This window comes from Oncorhynchus keta, chromosome 27 (assembly GCF_023373465.1).
Source record: "Oncorhynchus keta strain PuntledgeMale-10-30-2019 chromosome 27, Oket_V2, whole genome shotgun sequence".
Classification (NCBI taxonomy): Eukaryota; Metazoa; Chordata; class Actinopteri; order Salmoniformes; family Salmonidae; genus Oncorhynchus; species Oncorhynchus keta.
The window spans coordinates 9,179,972-9,199,345 of NC_068447.1; positions in this window are offsets into that span (position 1 = coordinate 9,179,972).

The following is a 19,374-nucleotide window of genomic DNA, read 5'->3' on the forward strand; positions in this document are numbered from 1 at the left end:
ATATCTTTATTTGCTATTTGTTCTTTGTTATAGGGCAAAAAATATTGGAGAAGTGGTTTATTCATCCATCTTCATTTTGATAGATACCTCTTTGTGTTGCTGTTTGTTTAGTGTGTTTAACATTTTCAAGAAGTGGTTTGATTCTATTAATTATTCCATTACGTTTAGCTCGTTTCTGACGTGCTTTTTAAAAATGTTTCCGTGGTTTATTTCTGTACTGTTTTAGTGTTCCACCGTCATGAAGGTGTACATTCAGGGTTTTACATGGATAAGGTTTCTCATTTCTCATAGGTTTCTCATTTCTCATAGGTTTCTCATTTCTCATAGGTTTCTCATTTCTCATAGGTTTATCATTTCTCATAGGTTTATCATTTCTCATAGGTTTCTCATTTCTCATAGGTTTATCATTTCTCATAGGTTTCTCATTTCTCATAGGTTTCTCATTTCTCATAGGTTTCTCATTTCTCATAGGTTTCTCATTTCTCATAGGTTTCTCATTACTCATAGGTTTATCATTACTCATAGGTTTCTCATTTCTCATAGGTTTCTCATTTCTCATAGGTTTCTCATTTCTCATAGGTTTCTCATTTCTCATAGGTTTCTCATTACTCATAGGTTTCTCATTTCTCATAGGTTTCTCATTTCTCATAGGTTTCTCATTTCTCATAGGTTTCTCATTTCTCATAGGTTTCTCATTTCTCATAGGTTTCTCATTTCTCATAGGTTTCTCATTTCTCATAGGTTTCTCATTTCTCATAGGTTTCTCATTTCTCATAGGTTTCTCATTTCTCATAGGTTTCTCATTTCTCATAGGTTTCTCATTTCTCATAGGTTTCTCATTTCTCATAGGTTTCTCATTTCTCATAGGTTTCTCATTTTCTCATAGGTTTCTCATTTCTCATAGGTTTCTCATTTCTCATAGGTTTCTCATTTCTCATAGGTTTCTCATTTCTCATAGGTTTCTCATTTCTCATAGGTTTCTCATTTCTCATAGGTTTCTCATTTTTCATAGGTTTCTCATTTCTCATAGGTTTCTCATTTCTCATAGGTTTCTCATTTCTCATAGGTTTCTCATTTCTCATAGGTTTCTCATTTCTCATAGGTTTCTCATTTCTCATAGGTTTCTCATTTCTCATAGGTTTCTCATTTCTCATAGGTTTCTCATTTCTCATAGGTTTCTCATTTCTCATAGGTTTCTCATTTTCTCATTTCTCAGGTTTCTCATTTCTCATAGGTTTCATTTCATTTTCTCAGGTTTCTCATTTCTCATAGGTTTCTCATTTCTCATAGGTTTATCATTTCTCATAGGTTTATCATTTCTCATAGGTTTCTCATCATTTCTCATAGGTTTCTCATTTCTCATCAGGTTTCTCATTTCTCATAGGTTTCTCATTTCTCATAGGTTTCTCATTTCTCATAGGTTTCTCATTTCTCATAGGTTTCTCATTTTCTCATTTCTCATAGGTTTCTCATTTCTCATAGGTTTCTCATTTCTCATAGGTTTCTCATTTCTCATAGGTTTCTCATTTCTCATAGGTTTCTCATTTCTCATAGGTTTCTCATTTCTCATAGGTTTCTCATTTCTCATAGGTTTCTCATTTCTCATAGGTTTCTCATTTCTCATAGGTTTCTCATTTCTCATAGGTTTCTCATTTCTCATAGGTTTCTCATTTCTCATAGGTTTCTCATTTCTCATAGGTTTATCATTTCTCATAGGTTTCTCATTTCTCATAGGTTTATCATTTCTCATAGGTTTCTCATTTCTCATAGGTTTCTCATTTCTCATAGGTTTCTCATTTCTCATAGGTTTATCATTTCTCATAGGTTTATCATTTCGCATAGGTTTCTCATTTCTCATAGGTTTCTCATTTCTCATAGGTTTCTCATTTCTCATAGGTTTCTCATTTCTCATATGTTTCTCATTTCTCATAGGTTTCTCATTTCTCATAGGTTTCTCATTTCTCATAGGTTTCTCATTTCTCATAGGTTTCTCATTTCTCATAGGTTTCTCATTTCTCATAGGTTTCTCATTTCTCATAGGTTTCTCATTTTTCATAGGTTTCTCATTTCTCATAGGTTTCTCATTTCTCATAGGTTTCTCATTTCTCATAGGTTTCTCATTTCTCATAGGTTTCTCATTTCTCATAGGTTTATTATTTCTCATAGGTTTCTCATTTCTCATAGGTTTCTCATTTTTCATAGGTTTCTCATTTTTCATAGGTTTCTCATTTTTCATAGGTTTCTCATTTCTCATAGGTTTCTCATTTCTCATATGTTTCTCATTTCTCATAGGTTTCTCATTTCTCATAGGTTTCTCATTTCTCATAGGTTTCTCATTTCTCATAGGTTTCTCAATTCTCATAGGTTTCTCATTTCTTGGGTTTTTGCATTTTTCTTTAAACCATTTGTCATTGCTGTTAATTGTTCTTAGGTTTCTTTTTTATTTGATAGGGAAGCTGAACGGTCAAATATACTGTTTAGGCTTTCTACTGCGAAGTTTACACCTTCACTATTACAGTGAAACATTTTGTCCAGGAAGTTGTCTAAAAGGGTTTGAATTTTTTTGTTGGCCAATACTTTTTTGGTAGGTTTCTACACTACTTTCCTTCCATCTATAGCATGTCTTAATAGTATGCAGTTTGCTTGATGTCTCATGATTGAGTATTGCTCTGTTCAGGTAGACTGCAATTTTTCTGTGATCCGATAGGAGTATAAGTAGACTGACTGTGAACGCTCTGAAAGACTCTGGGTTGAGCTCGGTGATAAAGTAGTCTACGTACAACTGCCAAGGGATGAGCTGTAGGTGTACCTACAGTAGGAGTCCCTTCAAATCTACCATTGACTAGTACAGACGTGCGACAGAGCTGCAAGAGTTGTGACCCATTTTTGTTGGTTGTTTTGTCAAAGTTGTGTCTAGGGGGCCATATTGGGGAGGGAATGCTGTCACCTCCAGTTAGGTGTTTGTCCCCATGTGTGCTGAGAGTTTCAGGTTGCCACAGACTAGTACATGCCCCTGGGCCTGGATTTTAAAAAAAATCTCCCCCTCTAGGATGAAGAAGCTGTCATTGTTAAAGTATGGGGATTCTATTAGGGGGGATATAGATAGCACACATGAGGAAATGTTTCTCTGTTGAGATTATTTCCTTATTCATTTCTTGCCAGATGTACAATGTGCCTGTTTTGACTAATTTAATAGAGTGAGTTAGGTCTGCTCTATAACAAATTAGCATACCCTCTGTGTCTCTTCCCTGTTTCACACCTGGTAGTTTGGTGGAAGGGACTACCAGCTCTCTGTAACCTGGATGGGACTTCAGATGGGACTCTACGGAGAGTCTTGCAGCTCTCTGTAACCTGTAACCCAGGTCTGGGGGGGAGGTCTCACAGGTCTGAGAGGGAGTCTTGCAGGTCTGGGCAGGAGTTTTGCAGGTCTGGGATGGAGTCTTGCTGGTCTGGGAGGGAGTCTTGCTGGTCTGGGAGGGAGTCTTGCTGGTCTGAGAGGGAGTCTTGCTGGTCTGGGAGGGAGTCTTGCTGGTCTGAGAGGGAGTCTTGCTGGTCTGAGAGGGAGTCTTGCTGGTCTGGGAGGGAGTCTTGCTGGTCTGAGAGGGAGTCTTGCTGGTCTGGGAGGGAGTCTTGCTGGTCTGAGAGGGAGTCTTGTAGGTCTGGGAGGGAGTCTTGCTGGTCTGGGAGGGAGTCTTGCTGGTCTGGGAGGGAGTCTTGTAGGTCTGGGCGGGAGTCTTGTAGGTCTGGGAGGGAGTCTTGCTGGTCTGGGAGGGAGTCTTGCTGGTCTGAGAGGGAGTATTGCTGGTCTGGGAGGGAGTCTTGCTGGTCTGAGAGGGAGTATTGCAGGTCTGGGAGGGAGTCGTGCAGGTCTGGGCGGGAGTCTTGTAGGTCTGGGAGGGAGTCTTGCTGGTCTGAGAGGGAGTCGTGCAGGTCTGGGAGGGAGTCTTGTAGGTCTGGGAGGGAGTCTTGCTGGTCTGAGAGGGAGTCTTGCTGGTCTGGGAGGGAGTATTGCAGGTCTGGGAGGGAGTATTGCAGGTCTGGGAGGGAGGTTTGTAGGTCTGGGAGGGAGTCTTGCAGGTCTGGCTGGGAGTCTTGCAGGTCTGGTAGGGAGTGTTGCTGGTCTGAGAGGGAGTTGTGCAGATCTGGGTGGAGTGTTCATTGCTCTTTTGCTCCCAGGTGCTGGGGCTGCAGTTGAGTATGATGGCTTTCAGAGTCCTGGCAGGTTGGGACTGTCGCCTTGTAGAGGTGTATCCCTCTCTCTCTTTCTCTCTCTTTTTCCCTCTTCTCATCCATTCTCTTTTTCTCCCTTTTCTCTCACTAGTTCTCTTCCTCTCTCTCTCCCTCTCCATCCTCCTGCCTTATCCTCTCCTCTCCTCTCCAACTTCCCTACACCCCTCTCTCTCTTTTTCCCTGTGCCTCTCTCTCTGACTCTCTCTCTGTCTCTCTCTCTGTCTCTCTCTCTGTTCTCTCTCTCTCTGTCTCTCTCTCTGTCTCTCTCTGTCTCTCTCTGACTCCCTCTCTGTCTCTCTCTCTGTCTCTCAGACTCTCTCTCTCTGTCTCTGTCTCTCTCTCTGTCTCTCTGTCTCTCTCTCTCTCTGTCTCTCTCTCTGTCTCTCTCTCTGACTCTCTCTCCCTCCCTTCCTGTATCCTCTCATCCCCCACTCCATTTCACCTCCTGATCGCAGGGAGAATTTAAAGTGCTGGAGTTGTCGTTACTATGGAAATTTACTAATTGTAGTGGAGAAGTTAACAGAAAGCTATAAAGGGGTTAAAGACTAACGTTAACGACACCTCTATATGTGCTAGCTACATTAGTCAGAGTAAGCTGCCCACTAGAGAAGACACTACTGATGGGTTCATCACATCGCACACACACACACACACACACACACACACACACACACACACACACACACACACACACACACACACACACACACACACACACACACACACACACACACACACACACACACACACACACACACACACACACACACACACACACACACACACACACACACACACAGATGACATATCTGCAGGCCACTCCACAGTATAATTCTCCATGCTAGTGTCCGCTGTTGTGGTGATGAGGAAAGCCATAAAGACATAATGTATGATATGTGGAGTGGAGTACTCCTTCTTGTTTCATTGTAATTCCCTCCCAGTTGAGAAACGTTGTAGATGCAGTCTTGTGTGGTTAGAGTACACAACACACACTAAATTGGTTTGGTTAGCATCCTGAGGTAAAATTATTAGAGGTGGCAGGTAACCTAGGGGTTAGAGCTTTGGGCCAGTAACCGAAAGTCTGCTGGATCGAATCCCCGAGCTGACAAGGTAAAAATCGTTCTGCCCCTCAGCAAGGCAGTTAACCCACTGTTCCCTGGGTGCCGAAGATGTGGATGTTGATTATGATTCAGAGGGGTTGGGTTAAATACGGATGACACATTTCAGTTGAATCCATTCAGTTGTGCAACTGACTAGGTATCCCCCTTAACCTGATTAGCTAGCTGCTTATGGTATGTGTTGGAGGCACTAGGTGTTGGAGGCACTAGGTGTTGGAGGCACTAGGTGTTGGAGGCACTAAACATGCTGCAACAGATAATTAAAGTATGTGTCTCAAATGGTACCATACTGCACTAATTCTGAACAGAGACAATAGGGCTCTGGTTTAAACTATGGGCTCTGGTTAAAACTATGGTCTCTGGTTTAAACTATGGGCTCTGGTTAAAACTATGGGCTCTGGTTAAAACTATGGGCTCTGGTTAAAACTATGGGCTCTGGTTTAAACTATGGGCTCTGGTTAAAACTATGGGCTCTGGTTAAAACTATGGGCTCTAGTTTAAACTATGGGCTCTGGTTAAAACTATGGGCTCTGGTTAAAACTATGGGCTCTGGTTTAAACTATGGGCTCTGGTTAAAAATATGGGCACTAGTCAAAAGTAATTTACTACAGTAGTTTACACAACTGCTGATTGAGAGAATGCCAAGAGTGTGCAAAGCTGTCATCAAGACAAAGTGTGGCTACTTTGAAGAATATAAAATATATTAGACACTTTTTTGGTTACTACATGATTCCGTATGTGTTATTTCATGGTTTTGATGTCTTCACTATTATTCTACAATGTAGAACATAGTAATAATAAAGAAAAACCTTGGAATGAGTAGGTGTGTCCAAACCAAAGAGAATATATATATATATTTTTTTTAATATATTTTTTTATTATTATTATTATTTTTTAAATATTTTTTTTTACAAATGGTACAATTTTTAGAGTCTTGACAAAACAATGACAATAAAATCAATTTGTGCATCCATTTTGTAACACAACAACAAAGTCAAAGGGGTGTGAATACTTTCTGAAGGCACTGCATATATATATATACACACATATATAAATATTGTTGATTCTGTGGAGGAGAACATTCATCTCTTATTATATAAATGTTTCTGAGGTTTGTGTGTTTGTTTGTAGTGTCTTTCTGACATTTTGACTTTATGCTGTTTTGGAGGAACCAGATTACCTTTTGAGGATACGGGCGAGTTTTTTGAAAATAGAGGTCCTATTCATTCATCCTTCAATGGCCCCGTTTTCTCCATTTTCTATGAAAATGATGCATATGTCAAAGTTAGGCGGTTAGAAAACGTTTTAAGAAAAATTGTTTACTGTCTGAGTCTCTGAATTTCCCTCGTGTGACTGTACTTTAAGGAGGTGGTCTGGACTTACGAAGCCTAGTGATAAAGATTTATTTTAGTGTCTGCTCAGATTCACAAAAATGTGCCTGTTTCCTGGACACAGATTAAGCCTGGTCCTAGACTAAAAGCAATAACTTTTAATATGAAATGGATGGTGATGAGTGATTCTGTGCAGTGCGACTGCAATGTAGTCAATCTCAAACACAAACTATATCACTACTGTTGATCACTCTGTGAATGGGTTGTCTCCATAGAGATATAATAATCTGTGGCTGTTCCTGAGATCGGAAGACAACACAGTCTCCATTGGGGGTCTCCAATCGTTGGTTACCATTTGTCACTTGGTCATGAGAACCATTTCTTATCAGACTGAGATGGATCTATTCAGAGGGGAACCAGTCAAAGGGGAATAGGACCAATCTTCAGTGTTATTAACAGTGATTGCAATTTGATATGTCGAAGTGTTTCAACAGACACTGCAATCACAGAAGTTATAGTATATATTATACTCTTAACAAGATGGTGCTGATAGACGTGGTCCTATGTTTACCCAGATACAAAAACAGAGAGAGAGAGAGAGAGAGAGAGAGAGAGAGAGAGAGAGAGAGAGAGAGAGAGAGAGAGAGAGAGAGAGAGAGAGAGCGCAGGAGAGAGAGAGAGAGAGAGAGAGCGCAGGAGAGCGAAAGAGAGAGAGAGAGAGAGCGCAGGAGAGCGAAAGAGAGAGAGAGCGCAGGAGAGCGAAAGAGAGAGAGAGAGAGAGAGCGCAGGAGAGCGAAAGAGAGAGCAAGAGCAAGCTACACTTCAAGAATAAGAATGAGAAGAGGTCAAAATGGTTTCAGCTAACAATAAGTAGAAAGTCTAACCAATCAATGAATTTGAATTCATAAATTCTATGTCACAGACAATGAAAACACGAAATAGACATTGTGGCCCTCGAAGAAGAGTGGTTATATGCTCTCTTCAGCTGGAATGGATGGTCTATGAATAATAAAGACATGGTACGCCAGTCTAGAAAGAAAGGTTGTGGGCTCTGATCTCAGATCAGCGTGTCTTCTCACGAGGAATATAGAGGTCTTGTGTCACACACACACACACACACACACACACACACACACACACACACACACACACACACACACACACACACACACACACACACACACACACACACACACACACACACACACACACACACACACACACACACACACACACACACTAACATCCTGCTTCACCAAATAAGGAGGGCTCATCAATCTGACCCAGATCCTGCCATGGATGTGCTGTGCTCTGCTCTCTCTCTCTCATCATATACATATTCAATGAGCTCCTCTTCATAATCACTAGACAGACAGAGTGGACAAGGAGAGAGAAAAGGCTCATAGTGACTTCCTCTTTTCCTTGATGCTCTGTCTCCAGTCTCACATTCTGTTCACACCTGGGTTCAGAAAGGGTTTGTTTTCTGCTCTTGATTGAGCTTGTTGCAGTGTTATAAGATGTACCCGTAACATGCCCTCTATGTCAAACTCATATGTTATTCTACACATGTGGATCTGTGGATCTGTATTGCAGACCGTGTTAGGGGTATCAACAACAAGCTTTTAGCTGTTCATCCCAGAGAGCTGTGACTGAAACCATCTCTCCTCCTTGACAATTGAAAATGATCATCTGAATCAAATTACCAAAACAACGTTATTTTTTGTAATATAAAGAATCAGGCTACAGTGAAGATGGTTGAACCAGGTGACAGAAATATTGTGTTCATCCCAAATGATACCCTATTCCCTTGATAGTGTACAAATGTTTTGACCTGGACCCATAGGTCTCTGGTCAACAGTAGTGCACCATACAGGGAATTGTTTTCTAGTTGGAACACAAGCAATACTAGTGGCCCTTCTGGGATCCTATTTGGGCTGAAAGGCTGTAGGTCTGAACAATAAGGTGAGAGAGAGAGGGGGGGGGGACAGGTACAGGGAGGGAGGTTTTGAGAGAGTGAGGGGGCAGGGAGAGGGAGAGGGAGAGGGAGAGGGGGAGGGAGGAGAGAGAGAGAGAGAGGGGACAACGAGAATGAGAGAGAGAGGGGGGACAGGTACAGGGAAGAAGGGAGAGAGAGGGGGGAACAGGGAGAGGGACGGGGGAGGTTTTGAGAGGGGGGAGAAAGAGAGAGGGGCAGAGATAAGGAGAGAGAGAGAGAAGGGGGGGGACTGAACAATGAGGTAACAGAAAATGCCTTCTCATTTCAGCCCAATCATTTCTCTTTATGATTTCTGGATCGAGACAGCAGCTCTAGTTTGCTTTCCTTGCAAGGTCTGTTGTTTTGTGTTTTCTCTACCCTATATGCTGACTATAAGTTTATGCTTTTCCTAGATGTAGGGTTCGATTCAATCCGTATCGCTGAAGTTACGCCTTATATTATTCTACATTTAAAGGTAATGTTCCCATGTTAGCAGAGACTGCATTCGCGGTACATGCTGCGTATGTAATTACCTTTAGATTGAAATCACACTATAACACGGAACTTCTCCGGTACGGCTTTGAATCGAGCCCCTAGTTAATGACTACTCTTAGGTTGTCAGCCCCCCTGACATAGAGGATGATCAGATTAAACAGTAGCCTATACGTTTTCCCCTTTGTCTTAATCCTTGTAGGTTGTAGATGTGTAAAGTGTTAGCAATCTCCTTATACCTATCCAGACCCATCAGATCTGCAAACTTTGAAGGATGTGGGCCAGGAAGCAAATTTGGACTGGCTGTGAAAGCTGCAACTCCTGTGAAGTTTGGTTGAAAGTCAGAGTTCCCTGAACATTGCACCTGTCTGTACAATGAGTGGCTATTGGCTAATGGTCGCTCGCTGAACCTTGAGAATCTTTAGAACTCAGAGGTAAAGAGGCTGTCATTCTAGAACTGACACCTCCCTTTGAGTTCCAAATGGTACCCTATTCCTTATTTAATGCACTACTTTTGACCACGCCCGGTAGGGTTGTCGTCAAAAGTAATGCACTACATAAGGAATAGGGTACTGTTTGGGACACCCCCTCTGTGCTGTCACATCTGTCGAGCCCCCAGCTCTGTCACAGGATATGAGAAATGCCTCCGGGTATTGTTTTTCTTGTATTAAACTGGGCCATTATATCATGATGATTTATACCGGTTTTACTATTTCCTGAAAATCATAACCAAGCATGAAACTTTTATTTGATATTATGGAAGTTTGGGATTATTGTTATGCATGATGGAGTTTTCATAAAAGCTCTGTTTTTCTCTTTCAGCATGAGGGAAGTTTCTCTTTCAGCATGAGGGGGGTTTCTATCTCAGCATGAGGGGGGTTTCTATTTCAGCATGAGGGGGTTTCTCTTTCAGCATGAGGGGGTTTCTCTTTCAGCATGAGGGGGTTTCTCTTTCAGCATGAGGGGGGTTTCTCTTTCAGTCTGAGGGGATTTCTCTTTCAGCACGAAGGGGGTTTCTCTTTCAGCATTTGGGGGGTTCTCTTTCAGCATGAGGGGTATTTCTCCTTCAGCATGAGGGGAGTTTCTCTTTCAGCGTGAGTGTGGTTTCTCTCTCAGTATGAGGGGGGTCTCTCTTTCAGCTTGAGGGGGGTTTCTCTTTCAGCATGAGGGGATTTCTCTTTCAGCATGAGGGGGGTTCTTTCAGCTTGAGGGGGGGCTCTCTTTCAGCATGAGGGGTGATTCTCTTTCAGCATAAGGGGGGTTTCTCTTTCAACATGAGGTGTGTTTCTCTTTCAGCTTGAGGGGGGTTTCTCTTTCAGCATGAGGGGGATTTCTCTTTCAGCATGAGGGGGTTTCTCTTTCAGCTTGAGGGGGTTTCTCTTTCAGCATGAGGGGGTTTCTCTTTCAGCATGAGGGGGGTTTCTCTTTCAGCATGAGGGGGTTTCTCTTTCAGTCTGAGGGGATTTCTCTTTCAGCATGAGGGGGTTTCTCTTTCAGCATGAGAGGGGTTTCTCTTTCAGCATGAGGGGATTTCTCTTTCAGCATGAGGGGGTTCTCTTTCAGCTTGAGGGGGTTTCTCCTTCAGCACGAAGGGGGGTTTCTCTTTCAGCATTTGGGGGGATTCTCTTTCAGCATGAGGGGTATTTCTCCTTCAGCATGAGGGGAGTTTCTCTTTCAGCATGACGGGGATTTCTCTTTCAGCATGAGGGGGGGGGGGGTTCTTTCAGCATGAGGGGGGGTTCTCTTTCAGCATGAGGGGGTTTCTGTTTCAGAATGAGGGGTGTTTCTCTCTCAGCATGAGGGGGGTTGCTCTTTCAGCTTGAGGGGGGTTCCTCTTTCAGCATGAGGGGGGTTCTCTTTCAGCATGAGGGGGCGTTTCTCTTTCAGCATGAGGGGGTGTCTCTTTCAGCTTGAGGGTTTTCTCTTTCAGCACAAGGGGCATTTCTCTTTCAGCAAGAGGGGGTTCTCTTTCAGCATGAGGGGGGTTTCTCTTTCAGCATGAGGGGGGTTCTCTTTCAGCATGAGGGGGGGGGTCTTTTTCAGGATGAGGGGGGGTTCTCTTTCATTATGAGGGGGCGTTTCTCTTTCAGCTTTTGGGGGGTTCTCTTTCAGCATGAGGGGGCTCTCTTTCAGCATGAGGGGTGATTCTCTTTCAGCATAAGGGTGGTTTCTCTTTCAACATGAGGGGTGTTTCTCTTTCAGCTTGAGGGGGGTTTCTCTTTCAGCATGAGGGGATATTCTCTTTCAGCATGAGGGGATATTCTCTTTCAGCATGAGGGGGATTCTCTTTCAGCATGAGGGGATTTCTCTTTCAGCATGAGGGGGGTTTCTGTTTCAGCATGAGGGGTGTTTCTCTCTCAGCATGAGGGGGGTTGCTCTTTCAGCTTGAGGGGGGTTCCTCTTTCAGCATGAGGGGGTTCTCTTTCAGCATGAGGGGGGTTTCTCTTTCAGCATGAGGGGGTGTCTCTTTCAGCATGAGGGTTTTCTCTTTCAGCATGAGGGGGGTTTCTCTTTCAGCATGAGGGGTTCTCTTTCAGCATGAGGGGAGTTTTTCTCTTTCAGCATGAGGGGGTTCTCTTTCAGCATGAGGGGGGTTTCTCTTTCAGCATGAGGGGGGTTCTCCTTCAGCATGAGGGGGGTTTTCTTTCAGCATGAAGGGAGTTTCTCTTTCAGCATGAGGGAAGTTTCTCTTTCAGCACGAGGGGGATTTCTATTTCAGCATGAGGGGGGTTTCTCTTTCAGCATGAGGGGGTTTCTCTTTCAGCATGAGGGGGTTTCTCTTTCAGTCTGAGGGGGATTTCTCTTTCAGCACGAAGGGGGTTTCTCTTTCAGCATTTGGGGGGTTCTCTTTCAGCATGAGGGGTATTTCTCCTTCAGCATGAGGGGAGTTTCTCTTTCAGCTTGAGTGGGGTTTCTCTTTCAGCATGAGGGAGGTCTCTCTTTCAGCTTGAGGGGATTTCTCTTTCAGCATGAGAGGTGTTCTCTTTTAGCATGAGGGGGGTTTCTCTTTCAGCATGAGGGGTGTTCTCTTTCAGCATGAGAGGGGTTTTTCTCTTTCGGCATGAGGGGCATTTTCTCTTTCAGCATGAGGGGGGTTTCTCTTTCAGCATGAGGGGGGCTTCTCTTTCAGCTTGAGGGAGGGATAACTATTAGAACTGTTACTGAATGTTATGCCTGTTCATTTGTAATGTTATGCCTGTTCATTTGTAATGTTTTCTGTGTAGATGTATACTTCTGATTCTACAGAAGTCATTCTTTAATATTTCACCCCAGTTGGAAGACGGAAAGAGTAGAATAATATTTGTATTGTGTGTAAATATGCTCAAATAAGCATTGAAAATCACAAAAAGGATCAAATCTATGTGCTTTGTCATAGACAACTCAAGACAGGTTTCAAATTGACAACCTTCAGATAAAAGGCGCACAGCTCTCCAAGCCCCTGTAATTCCGGTATGGAATAGAATGTGTTCCATATAGAATATTAATGAATTGAAGGACATGGAATTTTCAGTCCTCTATTACAGTGATCTATGCAAGGGGCCTGCTGTAGCCTTCATGAAACTAGGGGGACTGGCTATGCTATGCTGTTAAAGTGACATTCCGAGAGAGAGAGAGAGAGAGAGAGAGAGAGAGAGAGAGAGAGAGAGAGAGAGAGAGAGAGAGAGAGAGAGAGAGAGAGAGAGAATAATCGTGAAGACACCAAAACTATGAAATAACACATGGAATCACGTAGTTACCAAAAAAGTGTTAAACAAATCAAAATATATTTTCGATTTGAGAACCTTTGAAGTAGCCACCTTTTGTCTTGATGACAGCCCTGCACACTCTTGGCATTCTCTCAACCAGCTTCACCTGGAATGCTTTTCCAACAGTCTTGAAGGAGTTCCGACATATGCTGAGCACTTATTGGCTGCTTTTCCTTCACTCTGCGGTCCAACTCATCCCTAACCATTTCAATTGGGTTTAGGTCGGGCGATTGTTGGAGGCCAGGTCATCTGATGCAACACTACATCACTCTCCTTCTTGGTCATATAGCCATTACACAGCCTGGAGGTGTGTTGGGTCATTGTCCTGTTGAAAAACAAATGATAGTCATACTAAGCGTAAACCAGATGGAATGGCGTATCTCTACAGAATGCTGTGGTAGCCATGCTGACTAAGTTTGCCTTGAATTCTAAATAAATCCTTAACAGTATCACCAGAAAATCACCCCCACACCGCCACACCTCATCCACACTTCACGGTTGGAACCACACATGCGGAGATCATCCGTTCACCTACTCTGCATCTCGACAAGGATACGGCAGTTGGAACCAAAAATCTCACATTTGGACTCATCAGACCAATGGACAGACTTACACCGGTCTAATGTCCATTGTTCATGTTTCTTGGCCCAAGCAAGTCTCTTCTTATTATTGGTGTCCCTTAGTAATGGTTTCTTTGCAGAAATTTGACCATGAAGTTTTGTTTAATGCAGTCTTCTCTGAACAGTTGATGTTGAGATGTGTTTGTTACTTGAACTCTGTGAAGCGTTTATTTTGGCTGCAATTTCTGAGCTGCACTTAACTCTAATGAACGTATCCTCTGCAGCAGAGGTATCTCTGAGTCTTCCTTTCCTGTGGCGGTCCTCATGAGAGCCAGTTAACTCTAATGAACGTATCCTCTGCAGCAGAGGTAGCTCTGTGTCTTCCTTTCCTGTGGTGGTCCTCATGAGAGCCAGTTAACTCTAATGAACGTATCCTCTGCAGCAGAGGTAGCTCTGTGTCTTCCTTTCCTGTGGCCGTCCTCATGAGAGCCAGTTTCATCATAGAGCTTGTTTTTTGCTACTGAAATTTTCCGGATTGACTGACCTTCATGTCTTAAAGTAATAATGGACTGTCGTTTCTCTTTGCTTATTTTAGCTGTTCTTGCCATAATATGGACTTGGTCTTTTACCAAATAGGGCTATCTTCTGTATACCACCCCTACCTTGTCACAACACAACTGATTGGCTCAAAAGCAAGTAAAGAAATACCACAAATACATTTTTAACGGCTAATGGCTAAGGCACACCTGTTAAATGAAATGATTTCCAGGTGACTACCTCATGAAGCTGGTTGAGAGAATGCCAAGAGTGTGCAAAGCTGTCATCAAGGCAAAGTGTGGCTACTTTGAAGAATCTCAAATGTAAAATATATTTTGATTTGTTTTGTCACTTTTTCAGTTACTACATGATTCCATGTGTGTTGTTTCATGGATTGATGTCTTCACTACTATTCTACAATGTGGATTTTTTTTTTAAATGAAGAAAAACCCTTGAATGAGTAGCTTTGTCCAAACTTTTGACTGGTACTGTACATATGAGATGAGTAAAGCAGCATGTAAACACAGAGAAAAAGAAGGAGAGAGAGGTAGAGAGACAAACAGTGTGATAGACAGCATGTGACAGTCAGCGGCACAGTCTACTGGAAAAATCCCCAGACATTCCACTGCTCAATCAACGTAACCGATAGATGGCATTCCTCTCTGAGAGACACTGATAAGGTCAGACCTCTAAGGCTCCCTGGTGTTTCTGCCGGCTGCTCAGCCTGTGTGGTGGACCATCTGGTCATGGCCAATCGTTTCCTATCGCTTCCTGATGTCATCTGGAAGATGAATGAAGATTATTAGTCTATACTGTCTATTGCTGCTGCTAGTCATGGAGCTGCATGATTGGTTGAGGTATGTTGAGCTTGCAGCAGGGCTTTGGTGTCCGTCTGTCCGCCCGTCCGTCCGTCTGCCTGTCTGCCTGTCTCATTGTCTGCCTGTCTCATTGTCTGCCTGCCTGCCTGCCTGCCTGGAGAGAGACAACCTACTGTGTCTCAGTTAATCAGTCAGTCAGTCAGTGTCTGTCACACTGTCTCTGTCTTTCTGTCTGTATCACTGTCTGTTTGTCTGCCTACCCGCCTGTCTGTCGGTCTATCTGCTCAACAGCCTGTCTGTATTGACATAAGAAGATTATTAAGAAACAAAATTAGTCTAGGTCCTGTGACACTAGACTCCCTGTTCACCAATACTTACAATAGACCTGTGAGACTACAGCACCATGCTGGAGGGATACAAAAACCCCAGAGATACAAAAACTCAGACAAATGGTTACGGAGGTGTCTCTGTCTTCTACACCAGGGAATTAGGAGCTGAGAGAGAGAGAGAAAGAGAGAGAGAGAGAGAGAGAGAGAGAGAGAGAGAGAGAGAGAGAGAGAGAGAGAGAGAGAGAGAGAGAGAGAGAGAGAGAGAGAGAATGACAAAGAAGTTTCTAGTTCACACAACACAGGACCACTCATTTATTTCATGAAATTGAAAAGAACATTGGTTACCAGTTGTTAGTTTCTGAACAGAAGAGTTGCAGGATGGCCAACGGCAGAATGTCTTTGTCTCCATCACTGTCGATGTACCTCTCTTCAGGTTTAGTCAATGGCTGGGATAAGGTGTCTGCTGCCCATTGAGCTGTAAAATAATTCCTTTGGTTGTATTAGTTCTGTCTGTTTGCAGCGTTGCATCATTCAGCGTGTATGGGGTTCATGGTGACAGGTAGCTTTAGGGCTCTATTCAATCCGTATCGTAGAAGTTTAATGTTACAGCGTGAATGACATTTAAAGGCAATGTTCCTGCGTTATTGGAGACTGCATTCAAGGTAAACTCTGTAATATGTCGTCTTATCAGAAATTACCTTTACATTTCTACTGCGCCATCAGCGGAGTGAGACAAGTGTCTCAATCAATCAGTCAGTCAGTCAATCAGTCATTCAGTCATTCAGTCAGTCAGCCAGTCAATCAGTTAGTTAGTCAGTCAGTCAGCCAGTCAATCAGTTAGTTAGTCAGTCAGTCAATCAGTCATTCAGTCATTCAGTCAGTGTCAGCCAGTCAATCAGTTAGTTAGTCAGTCAGTCAATCAGTCATTCAGTCATTCAGTCATTCAGTCATTCAGTCAGTGTCAGCCAGTCAATCAGTTAGTTAGTCAGTCAGTCAATCAGTCATTCAGTCAATCAGTCATTCAGTCATTCAGTCAGTCAGTCAGCCAGTCAATCAGTTGGTTAGTCAGCCAGTCAATCAGTCATTCATTCAGTCAGTCAATCAGTCAGTCAGTCAGTCAGTCAGTCAGCCAGTCAATCAGTTGGTTAGTCAGCCAGTCAATCAGTCATTCAATCATTCAGTCAGTCAGCCAGTCAATCAGTCAGTCAGTCAGCCAGTCAATCAGTCAGTCAACCAGTCAATCAGTTGGTTAGTCAGTCAGTGAATCAATCATTCAGTCAGTCACTCAGTCAATCAGTCATTCAGCCAGTCAATCAGTTGGTGAGTCAGTCAGTCAGTCAGTCAGTCAGTCAGAGAAACACAGAGACTGCATCCTCTCCCTCCCCCTCAGCTTGTCAGAATCCGGAGTGTATGTTCTCACACATGCACACACAAATACACATGCACACACACACACACCCTGCCGTGCCTGTGTGTGTTACCTGTAATTACTAGCTGGTCAAAGCTGAGCTGTGGGGGCTGAGAGGGGAGAGAGAGGGGAGAGAGAGGGGATGGGAGAGTTGAGAGGAGTGAGGAGGGGAGAAGAGAGGAGAGGAGGGAAAGAGAGAGCAGGGAGGGAGAGAAAAGAGAGGAGAAAGAGAGGAGATAGGGGAGAGAGGGGAAGAGAGAGGGGGAGGGAGAGAAGAGAAAGGAGAGGGGGAGGGAGAGAAGAGAGAGAGTAGAGAGGTGGAAGGGAGAGAAGAGAGAGAGGAGAAAGAGAGGAAAGAGGGGATAGAGAGAGGGGAGGGAGAGACGAGAGCCTTGCATGGGATGGGAACTAAGGGAGGGTTCTATTATAGTTGATTCAGTGTGTGTGTGTGTGTGTGTGTGTGTGTGGGTCTGCTGACCAACCTTACCCTGCCTACCACCCACTGAGGCCTGGGCCTGATGGTTAGATAGCCTGTGGACGTCAGAGATGTGTGTGTGTGCTTACTGCATTAATGCTTTCATCCATAGGCGTACTTTAATGTATACTTTATGTGTGTGGCTATGTCTCCAGATGATACAGTTTTTGAGCAGGATCATTTCCTAGGGGGGCTTTGTGCCTTAATGAGGCAGAGGGAGAGGCCTCTTTCTCCTCTCTTCACTTTTCTCTCTCCTGTGAGATCGGAAACAATCTCTCCCTGCTTGATCGCCTCCACTCCCTGGAGACTGCTACTTGTCTGAAGGTCATGACTGATGGGTGCACACACACACACACACACACACACACACACACACACACACACACACACACACACACACACACACACACACACACACACACAAACTCACCCACGAACACACACACACACACACACACGTGTAATACAACACAGGAGGCTGGTGATGGGAGGACGGCTCATAATAATGTCTGGAACAGAGGAAATGGAATGGCATCAAACACATGGAAACCACTGATTCCGCTCCAGCGATCACCACAATTCCATCTTCCCCAATTAAGGTTCCACCACCCTCCTGTATAATACACACACGCACACTTAATATATACACACACATACATTAGCTAATTCACCAACAAATGGGAAAGCTTAGGCTACATACATAGTTAGCAGTCTCATTATTGAGGAAAAGCTATGTGAAGGTTATGTAGCTTTAGGTTATGTGCAAAAGAGCAAAAAAAGATTACAATATGGGGATGAGGTAGTTGGTGGGCAATTTACAGATGGGCTGTGTACAGGTGCAGTGATTGGTAAGCTGCTCTGACAGCCGATGCTTATAGTTAGTGAGGGAGATATAAGTCTCTAGCTTCAGTGACTTTTGCAATTCATTCCAGTCATTGGCAGCAGAGAGCTGGAAGGAAAGGCGGCCAAAGGAGGTGTTGGCTTTTGGGATCACCAGTGAAATATACCAGCTGGAGCGCATGCTACGGGTGGGTGTTGCTATGGTGACCAGTGAGCTCAGATAAGACTGGGCTTTACCTAGCAAAGACTTATAGATGACCTGGAACCAGCGTGTTTGGCGACGGATATGTAGCGAGGATCAGCCAACGAGAGCATACAGGTCACAGTGGTGGGTAGTGTGTACCAAACTCACTAAAAGTGTCAGTAATAAAGCCTCTCTTGAAAAAGCCAAACCTTGACCCAGAAAATATCAAAAACTATCGGCCTATATCGAATCTTCCATTCCTCTCAAAGTTTTTTGAAAATGCTGTTGCGCAGCAAGTCACTGCCTTCCTGAAGAAAAACAATGTATACAAAATGCTTCAGTCTCGTTTTAGACCCCATCATAGCACTGAGACTGCACTTGTGAAGGTGGTAAATTACCTTTTAATGACATCAGACCGAGGCTCTGCATCTGTCCTCGTGCTCCTAGACCTTAGTGCTGCTTTTGATACCATCGATCACCACATTCTTTTGGAGAGATTGGAAACCCAAATTGACAGATCTAATCTGTCGGAAAGATAGCAGTTTGTCTCTGTGAATCGGTGTTCCTCAAGGTTCCGTTTTAGGACCACTATTGTTTTCACTATATATTTTACCTCTTGGGGGATGTCATTCAAAAACATAATGTTAACTTTCACTACTATGTGGGTGACACACAGCTGTACATTTCAATGAAACATGGTGAAGCCCCAAAATTTCCCTCACTAGAAGCATGTGTTTCAGACAAAAGGAAGTGGATGGCTGCAAACTTTATACTTTTAAACTCAGACAAAACAGAGATGCTTGTTCTAGGTCCCAAGAAACAAAGAGATATTCTGTTGAATCCGACAATGAATCTTAATGGTTGTACAGTCGTCTCAAATAAAACTGTGAAGGACCTTGGCGTTACTCTGGACCCTGATATCTCTTTTGACAAACATATCAAGACTATTTCAAGGACAGCTTTTTTCCATTGCAAAAATCAGAAACTTTCTGTCCAAAAATGATGCAGAAAAAATTGATGATGCAGAAAAATGCTTTTGTTACTTCTAGGTTAGACTAATGCAATGCTCTACTTTCCGGCTACCCGGATAAAGCACTAAATAAACTTCAGTTTGTGCTAAATACGGCTGCTAGAATCCTGACTAGAACCAAAAAAATGGATCATATTACCCTCGTGCTAGCCTCCCTACACTGGCTTCCTGTCAAGTCAAGGGCTGATTTCAAGGTTTTACTGCTAACCTGCAAAGCATTACATGGGCTTGCTCCTACCTATCTCTCTGATTTGGTCCTGCCGTACACACCTACACGTACGCTACGGTCACAAGATGCAGG